Raw genomic sequence first — 13,247 nt, 5'->3', positions numbered from 1 at the left:
ATCTGTTAAGAAAGAATAAGGTGGCTGTGTAATTACTGATCTATAAAGATAGGTTGAAAAGAGAAAAAGAAAACTACCTTATAATATGCACTGTATGCCACGATTTGGGTGTTTGTGGGAGAGGGTGTTGTATAAGAAATATATTAATGGAGAGAAACTGGGTGCATGGGGCTGGAGGGGAAGGCCACTGGGCTTTCGCAGCATGCTTGTCGTTACCTTTGAGTTAAGGACCATGAGTTACCTTCATAACAGTTTGTCGCTTTTCTAAATACCAAGATGAACAGAATTCTCTAATGTGGTACCTATCATTAGGAAAAAGAGGAGAAATTGTTTATTTAAATCCCAATCTCAAACAAAAATGAAACAATAAATAGTTTCAAGATTAATTTCTATTTGAACCTTTCCCTGAACAAAATCATAAAACAAAAGCTATCACATTTTCATTTTGTTGATCAGTCTATAGTCACGGGCAGCACATGTTAGCTCTTGTAGCTCGAAAGACACTAGAGAGAGCATGCCATCTGGCCCCATGAGAGTTTACTAGAACCCTAGGCCCCAGGAATACCACCCCCTTCCCAGTCCCTAAAAGGATTCATTTCTCCATCTTCCCTCCACTGTCTCAATACTTGAACCTAAGAAGACTCCTTAACTGAAGACAAGATGCCTTCAAAATGGAGAGTCACCAGTTTACCAACAATTAACTGTAGAAGCAAAGAATAACTATTATAGACATTTCTGTATTCATCTATTACTTGTAACAGCTTTTTGGATCAATACATTTGAAACTGAAAGTGCATGGGAATTAAAAGCCAAAAAAGAAAAATAAAGTTTCTGTCCCGTCTACTCTGTGAATAAAAAGACAGAGGAATAATTTTAAAGTTTAAAACTTTTACTTATGCTCTTTCAAATAATGAAACTAAAGAACCATATTTCTTTGGCTTGTTTTGTTAAAAGAGCTTAAATGTTGTTAGTAATGGTTGTTCTTTTACTAAAATTGGTCTAAATAAAAAACAAAAAGCCAACGCCCACATTCACTTCCTAATTATTTCAACTACCATCTGCTTAAATGAGCTAGAATGCCTTCGACATGTGCTGAGGGCAGAAATCACTAAGTTCTTGCCATCGGGGGCTGGGCTGGCCCTTTGGAGAAAGCAGGTGAGAAAGCTTGTCCACCTTTCTGCATTTCCCTGGGGAGAGAGCCTTAGGTGGCCTCCGGTCCCCAAAGAAACCTATCAAGTAGGTAAAGGGAAACTTTAGAACTTACAAGCCTTGTAACCACATTTAACCTTTCCCACCCAAATGAGAGGTACATCTTACTATTCCCAGATGAGGAAAAGGAGACAGGGAGGTGAAGTAACTCGCCCAAAATCAGTAAAGGAGACCAGAAAAATTCCAAGCCGGGTCTGTCAAACTCACGAGCCTATGTTCTCCCAACTGCACTGCTCCCCTCACTTCATACACATCAGCCTTGGAAGATGAAAGGTCAAACGCAAACAGATTTCTCATGCAGCTACAAATAAATCTAAGAAATTAAACACCTAAAAATACACAGCACGCTAGATAAACCAGTATGAAGTTAGGAAAACACTGGAAAGAGCTGTAGAATTTTCAGCAGTAACTAACTCCGAGATTTGGGGAGGATTAATTTAGGGACATAGATATCTTTAAATAAATAATTTTAAGTGATTCTTTAAGGCATTAAGGTGTTTTGTTTTTTTTTAAACTTCTTTGCATCTTAGAATAAACTAAGTTATCTCTAAAAACCCCTTCAACCCTATTTCTAATAAGTTATCCTAAAAGTTGTCAGCTACCAAACAGGAACGTGAAGACAAGAGCACATGCTTGCCCAGCCCAAGTGTGGGCCAGTGAAGGCAGAACCGTAAGGGAAATACTGAAAGCTACCCAAGATTCCCCGCACCACTCAGGACACCAGCGATTGGCCTTATTTAGTTTAATACAAACCCTCCTAAACGTTTCCAGTATTTTAATGGGCTTTCACATTTCCAAATACAAATTTTACAAACAAACTTATTATAAAATTTACATTTTCACGTGCTTTTATATTTTTTATTTTTTTTTTTATAGGTGGCTAGAGGTGGTAGGTTCATGTGCTTTTTAAATTAGAAAAGTGACTTAACCTTTATCTGAGTCATTTAAAATAGTTTATATACTAAGACTATTTTAACCTTTCAAAGAATTATTCTGGATAGCAAAGTTTTCCACACAGCTCGCACTTTATCAATCATTCAGCTCAAAATTCTGTTTTAACCATTTTGGATCAAAGTCTTTAAAATATGTATTATATAACTCAATGCCTCCTTAAATAGTAGTCTGCTTTACTGTGTTAGAACAAAGGAATGAAATAAAATTAAAGGGTTTTTATTTTTAACAATGAACTATATTACTGCACACTAGTATATAATTATATTCTGGTGTACATGTCTCTATAATATAACTGTACTACATAAGATGATAAATTCTTAATATCTCAAAATATAAACTCCCAAAGGTGAGATCTTATTTATATTTCAGGCATGAATTACTTATCTGAGACTAATTATATAGCACTGTCTTCAAAAACAAACCACACAGACCACACATGAGAATTTACTATATTAAAAATGGTGTCATTTCAAATTGGTAAAGGAAAGAAATTATTTGAGATATCTCCCAAGCCATATGGGGGGAAAAAAAGTGACATTCTGTCACACCCCTCTAGATGTACCGAGATTGAAACATGAAAACCACAAAAAAATAGAAGTCTTAAGTAAAAATTGCTTCATAACCTTGGCATGAGAAAGTCCTTTCTAAGGAAATCAAAAAACTCAGAAGCTATTTTATTTTTTAAAAGAGAACAAGATCAATTTACTAAATAATAATTGAAAACTTTGGACTAGCCAAAAAGACCACATTTGTAAGGGTTTCAAATGAGTCACAGACCCAGTTTTCAAGGGTTTGTGGACAAGCAGACCACACTTAACAAACTAAAAATGCCCGACATACAAAAATATACTCGACTTCGTAATTAAAGAAATACAAATCAAAATGCAATCAAAGAAAGATACCATCTTTTACCTACCATATTTTAAAAGATGATTAAAAACACAAACAGACCTTGGTGTGGGCAGACAGGTCCCTCAGTACAGTCCAGGGTCGGCGAGGCGGGGGGGGGAGGTCTCAATTGACAGGGTGTTGGTTTTGTAGCGGTATTTAGCAATATCTATCAATGTCTGAATGCACATTCATTTGTACCCAGCAGATTCCACCGCCAGTTTATTCTACAGATATTCTCACTCAAGGGCAAAGGCTATTCACCAGACCTTTGGTGTGCTTGTTACCACACCAAACCACCTAAACATCTACCAATAAGGAACTGGTTAAATAACAGTCATCCATACAAGGTAAAACTATGCAGCTACTCAAAAGAATAAGGTAGATCCCTGTCAATATGGACATAACGCCAAGATCTCATTAAGTAGAAAAAAGAGAAACATATGATGCAGTGAACTTGTCAGTATACATAAGAAATGTATTCATATGTAAGCCAGTGCATGGATAACACTTTTCTATAAGGATATCCCCAAAACTGGTCATCATGATTACCTCTGCAGTATGGACCTAGAAGTTGGAAATGAAGGAAGACTAATTTTTCATTTTATACCTTTGGTTCTTTTTAAATTTTTTTATTACGTGAATGTATGACTTTCATTTTTTAAAAAAGACCTTGACAGTTGATTATTTAATTTTAATGAAGTTAGTTTTGGGTTGATAACACAGCATTATACTTGTTCATTTTTCCACTACTACCCCAAGCTCAGAGTCTGAAGATTGAAGGAGTTTGTATCTCATTTTATGTCATATTTTCCCTTCACCCTGCTCTACGGACTTCTGGGTCTGTCCCCGCAAACCTTTACACTCATGCCTTCTACCAGATTAGAGTAGAAGTGGAATCTACTAAGAGTGAAGTTTTGTAAGCAGTTGTCATTTAGTTCCTTCTTAAAACAATTTTGAAAATTGAAATATCTCATTTAAACTTGGCCTCAATTTTTAACTCTGGCTAGGACATCTGTCAATCACTTTATTAGTTTAATAAATTCAATCATGGATAATTAATGATTCCCAAGTGGAAATGGGATGGTCATTATCTAAGCCTACTGTTTGAGATATATGGAATACACAAAAGAGGGTTAATCTAGTGTATCTAATGCTAAATTCTGAGTGAAAGCAAGAAACACAAAAACCTAACATTTACTAATTGCTATGTGCCAGATATTTTAAATACATTATTTAGTTTAGCCATACGATTCTAAAATGATGAGACTATTAGTCCATTATATAGATAAACTAGAGGAAAAAAGTAGGAAGGGGGAAAAAAATCCATTATTTGAGGCCTACATTTATTGAGTACGGTATACAGGTAATGCTTCTATAAGGGAAGTCCTAAAGAATCATATTTAGAGTTAATAATCATGATTAATACCCAAATGTCCATCAACAGATGAATGGATAAACAAAATATGGTATACACATACATTAGAATATTACTCAGCCTTAAAAAGGGAGGAAAAATTTTGACACGCTACAGGATGGATGAACCTGGAAGACATTATATAAAGTGAAAAAAGTTGGACACAAAAGAACCAACATTGTATGATTCCACTTATATGAAATACCTAGAGTTGTCAAATTCATAAAGAAAGAAAATAGGACGGTGGCTGCCAGGGGCGGGGGGCAGAGGGAATGGAGTACAGCGTTTTGGTTTTGGAAGATGAAAAAATTCTGGAGATGGATGGTGCTGTTGAGTACGCAACAGTTAGTGTACTTAATGTCATGGAACCGTATGCCTAAAAATGGTTAGAATGGTAAATTTTATGTTATGTGTATTTTACCACACAAACCAAAAGAATCATGATGAATGTATTTTGGTTTACAGTGTTCTTCGATCCTTTAGCAAATAAAACCTAACTTTATACTAGTCACCGGGAATTAAATGTAAAAGTATTCTGATTGCTAGGATTACTGAATTGCTCCATTAGCAAGATAGAGCAGTCGTGTCGATGATAACTGGGATGCTGCATTTCTAAGAAGCCTTAGGAACAGGGCCATGGAAAAGCCTATTTTCTTCTGACAGCGTGGTCTTGGGAAAGATGAAACAAGGAGAAGCAGACCCCACTTCCGATAAAACCCGAGGGCAGCGATTCTCCAACTACCGTCTGTGGACTCTTCCAGGTGATCTGCAAACTCAAAACTGTTTTCATAATAATACCGAGATGCTGTCTTTTTGGTGTTGACATCTGCACGGTAGTGCGAGAGCAGTAATGAGCAACAACGCTGCTGGCTCCTTAGCACGAACCAAGGCAGTGACACGAAACTACAATGGAAGTGGTTTCCTTCACCGCCAGGAAATGGGGGGTGTATTTTTATTTTAAAATGCCCTTGAGGAAACAATAAAAATTATCAATGTGTATTAAACCCCAACCCCTGAGGACACATTTCTAATTCTGTGTGAAGACACAGAAAGTACACATCTAGCACGGCACCACACACCAGAGTATGAGGGCCATTCTGAGGAAAAGCACTACCGCAGTTATCTGAATCATGAGCCCATCCAGCAGCTTTTTTGATGGATTACTTTCTGTTTTCTTTTTTTAAAGACAAACTGTGGTTGTTTATTCAGACTTGGGTATTTGGCAGACATTTTCTCCCATATACGAAAAGAGCCTGTTACTTCAAGGCGAACAACTGACAGTATTTGTTGGCAATATAAAATCTGAGTTTTAAGATAAATTAAGTTTTTTGAAAACTATGCCGCTATGAGCTTGAAAGCATTCCAATTGTTAAAAAGAGTTTTCTGATGAAATCAGTGGTGATATTAACTAATGTGACTGTGATATTTAGAACAAAATATGTCAAAATTTGGAAGATGACACAATTCGGTAAACCAATGTTTTCCAAATGACTAATGGATGATGTTACAAAATGATGCATGAGAAAAGACATCCATTCAAAGTACAAATCAGACCTATAGATTTTAATATAACAGTACAAAAAGATCCCACACTGGCAACTATTCAAGAACTACCACTTGCCAAGTTTTGGTACAGTATCAAAAAATTTCCACAATTACCTAAAAAGGCTATTAAAATACTCCTTCCTGTTGCAACTTCATATATACGTGTGAGGCCAGATTGCCTTCACATACTTCAACTAAAATGGCATAATGCCATAGATTGAATGCAGGAGCAGATGAGAATTCACCTGTCTCCTGTAAAGTCATTTATTAAAGAAATCTGCAAAAACGTAAAACAATGCCACTCTGCTTACCAACCATTATTTTGGAAAATCAGTTAGTTTTAACTTTAAAAAAAAAAACATTATTTACGTTAATGTGTGGTAGGCAGCTTCTGACACAGCCCCCAAATGATCCCGTGGATCGTCCTGGTAGTCACAACCTCGTGTGATCCCCTCTCCTTGAGTGTGGGCTTCTAGAGGGAGAATGAGGCAAAAATGAGGGATGTCACTTCTGTGATTGTGTAACAAAGACTACGACTTCCTTCTCTCTTGTACCGGCCCTCTCTCTTGCTCATTCTGATGAAGCCAGCGGCCATGTGGTGAGATGCCTATGGAAAGGCCCACGTGGCAAGGACCCAAGGGAAACCTGTAGCCAACAGTCCACGAGGAATTGAATCCTGCCAACGACTGCATGAGTGAGCTAGGAAGTAGATCCTTCCCAGTGAAGCCCTCAGATGACTGCGGCCCGTGAGACCCCAAGCAGAGGACCCAGCTAAGCCACACCCAGTTTCTGATCTACAGAAACTATGAGATCATAAATGTTGTTTCGAGCACTAAGTTTCGGGGTGATTTGTTAGACAGCAACAGGAAATTATCACTCAGTTTTTTTCAATAATAAAATTTTGTTTTAATTTCTAATATGGGAGATATAGCCCACATAAACAAAAGCTCCTTGGGGTTCTCAATAATTTTGCAGTATGCAAAAAGACCCTGAAACCAAAATGTCTGAGAACGGCTACTCTGGTTGTGGTGGAAGAGGGAGGGATAAAGAGAGAGCAGAAGAGCAGCTCAGTCAAAACGGGTCCATATTTTGGCACACAGGACCAAGCAGATCCATTCTGAGGGAAAGTGGCCTGGGACCAGGTGGGAGGACAGGAAGAAGAGAGTTGTTTCCTTCATGCTCAACCACACCTAACAAATTAGCTTCTTTCCCCCTTTTTGTTAAGTGACTGGTGTAATTCATATGGGCGGTGAGGAGAATTGCTATAAAACATCTTCCCTTGGCCTTTGCCGCTCTGGCTCATTCAGAAAACTCTCCAACTTGATGTATTTATTTAATCCTCAGAACCATTTTTTTAGGCGAGGCAACACTTGGCTTACCTCACAGAATGCGAGGACCTTGTCAGCTTACAATCCCTTGTTTTTTATTTTTTACACCTACAGCACCAGGTCTTCCTAGGTGGTCTCCCATCTAAGTACTAACCAGGCCGGACCCTGCTTAGCTTCAGAGATCAGACGGGATCGGGCTTGTTCAGGGTGGCATGGCCATAGACAGAGCCATGTTACAGGCAGGTATAAATGAATGAACAGCCTGAGTGGTAAGGTAATTTTAAGTAATCTCTCCAGTCACAGACCTACCACTTAGAAAGCAGAGACTGAATTCTTACTTTTCTCTCTAACATTTCAGAGAATATGTTCTTCCAAGGTTACATTAAAAATAAACAAATGTGGTCACGGTCATACAACTCTTGTGAATATACTAAAAACCACTTTAAATAGATTAATTGTACGGTATGTGAATTACACCTCAAGAAAGCTTTTATCCAAAAAATTAAAAAATGAATACGTGAGTGAAGCCAGAGCAATGACAGTGTTTCTGAGGAGGGACATAAATTGGAGGCAAGATAAGTTGTAGTTGTCCCAACTCCTACCTTTGGGCAGTAAAAGGCCCCAGAAAGATTTGTCACAGTATGTATGAGGACAGGGGTGCACATGGAAACATTCATAGGCAAATGAGAAAAAAAGAGGGCAAACCGGTACTGAAGGTAGGATGAGGGAATCTGACTTCTCCCACTGGGGAAGGAGCCACGAATGAGGAAATGGGGCTAAAAAGGGTTGTTAGGACACAGCTGGCATCCTGATCTCTCCTGTGGGTGAGCTCTGGTAGGTGCTACTGACTATGGCAGTGGGCGCTAACGTCTATATTAGGCTGCACATCATCTGCCTTTTAAAATCAGGACGACGTTAGATCTCACAATTAACTTCTACAGCTACTTCTTTTATAAAAATAAAGGGTGCTGGACTCCATGATGTGCCAAAGCTCCAAAGGAATTCAAGGATTACCTACAATCTGAGAGATACCTGTATTAGCCCAAACACCAATCCTGGCAGCAAAAGGAAATCCAAAGACTTTAATGCCCAAAGCTACTGAAATATGCTTGGGCGTGACCTATTTTGCAGAGGGGCAGGGGCTGTGTCACACAATTACCATCTTTAAGCCAGACTCCTAGGAGGTAAAATGGTCCTCCACTTTAATGTGTTACCTACATGAAATATCGCTGTCCCAACCTACGGCGTCACCCTTTACCAGCTCCACGTGGACCAATGACGCATCCCTGAAACATCAAGCCTTCTCTGCTTCCTTGTCACCTACCAGACCACTACGACTCTGTTAACATGATGGCCTGTGCACCTTAAGAGGTTTAAAAGCAGGGTCTCTCTAAACCCTATACCTTTCAAACTCACATTACGCTCACAGATGACTTTGCAGGGAATTACAGCACATGGCACCTCCCAAGCTGCATGTCCTAAGGACAACCTAGGACCTAAGTGAATAAAACAAAAGGTGTTAAACCTATAAGGCTCAAAAGTCCCCTAGTTCCTGGATTACAACAGTTCTACACCACTAATGACCCAACCCCACCCTTCATCATTTTTCATTTAGCAAAAACTAATACTCGTTTTACCTTCCACCAAGTTTTGCTCACATTCAACAAGGCCATTTTTATTGACTATCCTCAAGAAATGTGTTAAGAGAACACGAACCACATGAAATATGGTAACAGCCGCCATGGAATATACCACTTACTACCTCCTGTGTGGCCATGGGGAGGTCAACCTCAGTTTCCTTATCTGTCATTTAGGAAGATACAGTACCTACCTTCTAGAGTTGTAAGATTAGGTATAATTAAAATAAATTGCTAGTGTGCAGCAGAACTGTTACTATAATATCTGAATAAGGATGTATTTTCAAATTATACAAAATGCCTACATTCTCACTTTTAATAGGACCCACGTGTGAACCCAGGAAATCCTTAAGGAAATGTGCTTCTGAGCTCCTGGCACAGCTTCCATGTCTAACCATTCTACTCTGACCTTTCTGAGAGTAAGGAAAGAAGAAAAATGAAAAAGCAGTAGGTTAGCAATATTACTCGTGGCGGACTACAGAGTGCGAAGCGTGAGATAATGGGAGTCATTCTGGGGACATTTTGGAAATGAAACATAGAATGCACATCGACACCTTGAGCAATAAATGCTAATAAAATTATTTTGATAGCACAGGAGGACAGCACTGATCATTTTATATATCTTTTACTTTAAGTAATAAAATTTAAGTAGTAAGTACCAAGAATTTCAACTAGCAAATAAATTGAATCATGACAATATACTCTCAGAGTTCAAAGCCTTAAAGGATCACCTGACCTATCTTTATCCTCTTCTGGAAATGTCCCACCTGGGAAAAATTTAAACATCGTTCATTCTCGATATTGAGGAATACTAGGTTAAATGTGTATACTGCTTTACACATTTTGAATATTGTCACATCTGTTATATTAACTAAAGGTTACTAATAATCAGGTTAGAACCAAACAAAAAGGAACTGAGGGGAGGTAGGGCGGGAAGGGGAGGAAGAGGCAAAAGAATTTCTTTGGGATACTAGGTTAAAACTTACTAGGTGAACAGAAACTGTCCCTGCATAGGGGACATCAGTTGCACCATCAATTACACAATTATACATACCAACTCTAGGCCAACATCACCAACTCTGAGTTATATTATTTAAGCAAGAGATTTTGTTTGTTTTCCCTGACAGAGCCTCAGATGCCTTATCTATACACCTGGGGATATCACCTACTATGCAGAGGTAAGGAAATATTAGAATGCAAGCACATTTTTAAGTGCCTAGCACAGTGCAGGAAGCAGTGAGGACTCAAATTTCCTTCTTTTGAAACACAACCCTAAAAAGTATAAAATCTGGACAGCATATTTGTTGAAAAGAACTCTATAGCGCATCCTTCTGTGAAGAATCCCACACAAAAGCAAATCACACACACCCTGTGTTATGGCATCTGGATTTGACATATACAATCCTACATAAAACTTCTCCAGTCAAAAATCAACATACATGACACACAAATAACATATAAAACACCTTCCAGTCACATAATAAATAAATGTAACATATTATGGTCTAAAACCATGATATAACTAGAGGAATGTGCTGGTCTGCTCTCATTACTGCTTTGCCTGTTTGGCTGCCATGAAATTCACCAAAGCTTGATGACAGAACTGGACGACAATGCTGTAACTAGAAGACTTTGATTCTTATTACTTTATCTCTGCGCCAGAAGAGTGGAAATTCATCAAGTCCGCAAATGGAGAGAAAAACAAGATAATGAAATGGTTTCCTCCTACCCCATACTCTTGCCCCACCCTAAGCTGATTTCTCCTCACTGTGTCTATCCCAGAGAGATTCTGGGAAGAGGAAGGAATACAAAGGTTGGAAGATGGTTTTACAAAATTAAGAGCACCCTAAGAGAAATGGATCTTTCATATATTCTCCTGTCCAAACTAAGTAAAATTTTACATGCCTGACCCTGTGCTGAATGCATCACATCGACTCTTATCCTTCACAATCCTGTGCAGTACGTATTAGCATCTCTCCCACTTTAAAGATGATGCAACTGAGGCTTAGAAAGATTGAGAAACTTGTCCAAGGTTGCACAGCTGGTAAGTGGCAGAGAGCCGAGTCTGGACTCCAAAATCCATATTATTTACCCACTACTACACTACTTATTATTGTAGTGTATGAAAGGGCATTTATTAGGTTTCAGACTCGGCTTTGCCCCTTGGGCAAATCACTTGACCTTGCTGAGCATTTGTCATCTGTAAATGAGGGCAATGACAGTTGCCCAGCCTTCTCTATACCATCCAAGTAATGCTGAGTTAAATGTGTGTGCAAACATACCATAAAAACTATGTGGCACCGTGTAAATGTAAGATTTTGTTCATCTGAGCCTAGGTTCCATATAGCTTTATATTGCCAAATGGTTTAGTGACCTAAAAAAATAAGTTTAATAGTAGCTAGGTCATTTTTAACATTCCCAAGCAAAAAAAAAAAAAAAATCAACCTTAGGCATTCTGGAAAAGGCAAAGCTATAGAGACAGTAAAAAAAAATCAGTGGTTGCTAGCAGTTTAGGAGGAGAGAGGGAGGAATGAATAGGGGTTTTTAGGGCAATGCATCTGTATGATGTTGTAATGGTGGATACATGTGTAAAACTCAGAATGTACAAAACCAACAATGAACCCTAACGTAAATTATGGACTTTAGTTAGTAATAATGTATTAACATTGGTCCATCAATTTTAAAAAACGTACCACACTAATGCAGGATGTAAATAATAGGGGCAAGGGGGATGTGTGAGGGAACTCTATAATTTATGTTCAATTTTTCTGTAACCTGAAACTGCTCAAAAAAAATTAAGTCTATCGCTTTTTAAAAACTCATTCTTAAAAAAACGAGTTCTACATAGGGATTTAAGAAGTAATATGAATGAGCTTGGTGTTCTAAAAAGTGCCTGGAATATTTGACAACATCTATCCCATCTTTTTAGACCCATGTTGCCCAACAGCACTTTATGCAACGATGAAAATATTCTAGCTCTGCTCCAATACAGTCGCCACTGGCTACAGTGGTTAATTAACACTTGAACTGTGGCCAGTATGACTGAGAAATGGAATTTTTAATTTTATTTAATTTTAATATTTAAATAGCCACATGTGGCTAGTGGCTATCATATTAGATTGCACAGCTATAGATGATTCAAGGGACCCCTAGAAACGAACTGTATTAACTTTAGAATTTAAAAAGTTACCTCAAAAGACCATTCGAATGCATGTAGTTATGAAATAATGCCACAAGTAATAACCCAACAGGTCGAGTGACTTCAGTAGATGGTTAAAACAGCAGGAACTAATAAAGCCCATCTCCAAATGTTTCTCACTTTAAGTCTCATAGTGTAAACAAAGAGTGACAAAACGGTCACTTTTCTTTTTAATTCCTTCAATATTTTCAAAACAACCCAATTAGTTAAACATCATTTCTGCTTCCTGAAAAATAGGGCAGAGGTCAAGTCAGAGTTAGGACTATTTTTTCAACTCAGTGACCCAGAGGAAAAAAAAAATTAAAGGTCATAAGGAAATAAGAGTAATTTTTGCAAACATAAGATAGTCACTCTATTTTTTTAAATGAAAATTCAAAACACTATGACATGGATTTCAATTCCATGTCACAGTCAATTGGAAAGCAAAAGGAAAAAAATTGCCCAGAAAAGCAGCAGCAAAGAAGAAAGGTACATGAGGTAAGTAAACAAAAATAAGACACAGGACTATCCATATCCAGCTGTTAACAGGAGGGCTGCCTCAAAGAGTCATTACCTCTTATCTCAGTCGTTTAAAATGCGAGCTGATTAAACCTCAGTTCCCAATTCAGTGTTTTTGTCCTTATCCCAGTGGAATAAAAGGGAACTTATGTCCTCAATTGCAGTGGATTTTATCAGAGTCTTCCCCTGGGAGACCTATGAAATCAAACACTGAGATTGGCTCCCCACCCTCAGGGAATAAGTGTCCAAAGTGACAGTGAATCCCTAGAGTACATTCAGTCCACAGCTTCTTTCTCAGTCCTGCGAAATACTGAACCTTTCTTTTAAGAGTACAAAGAGAGGGAGAGAGAGGTAACTGAGAAGTAGTAACACCCTCATGCAGAGACGTGAAAATACCTGACCTCAGCAACAGGCCCCAAAAGCTAATTCTTGACACTCTGATCACATGTAATCCGAACCTTTGTTCTCCTTTTTCAAGTTTGTGAATCACATTAGAAAAATATTATTTCGTAATCTCATACAGGAGTGATTTTTAAGAGCATTCGAATGCATAATTAAGTAAGGCTGACCCT

General features: G+C 38.1%; 1 protein-coding gene and 1 pseudogene across 1 annotated transcript in view; both read right to left on the bottom strand.

Moving 5' to 3' along the window:
• TXLNG (taxilin gamma) overlaps window positions 1-13,247 on the bottom strand; it is a 55,313-nt gene that overhangs the window by 40,423 nt on the left and 1,643 nt on the right. The gene's annotated exons all lie outside the window — the stretch shown is intronic.
• LOC111741796 lies at window positions 7,447-7,565 on the bottom strand (annotated as a pseudogene).

The sequence above is a fragment of the Pteropus vampyrus genome, unplaced genomic scaffold (assembly GCF_000151845.1).
Source record: "Pteropus vampyrus isolate Shadow unplaced genomic scaffold, Pvam_2.0 Scaffold81, whole genome shotgun sequence".
NCBI lineage: Eukaryota > Metazoa > Chordata > Mammalia > Chiroptera > Pteropodidae > Pteropus > Pteropus vampyrus.
Note: the sequence above shows the minus strand (reverse complement) of the source record. Positions and strands in the feature narration are given on the sequence as shown.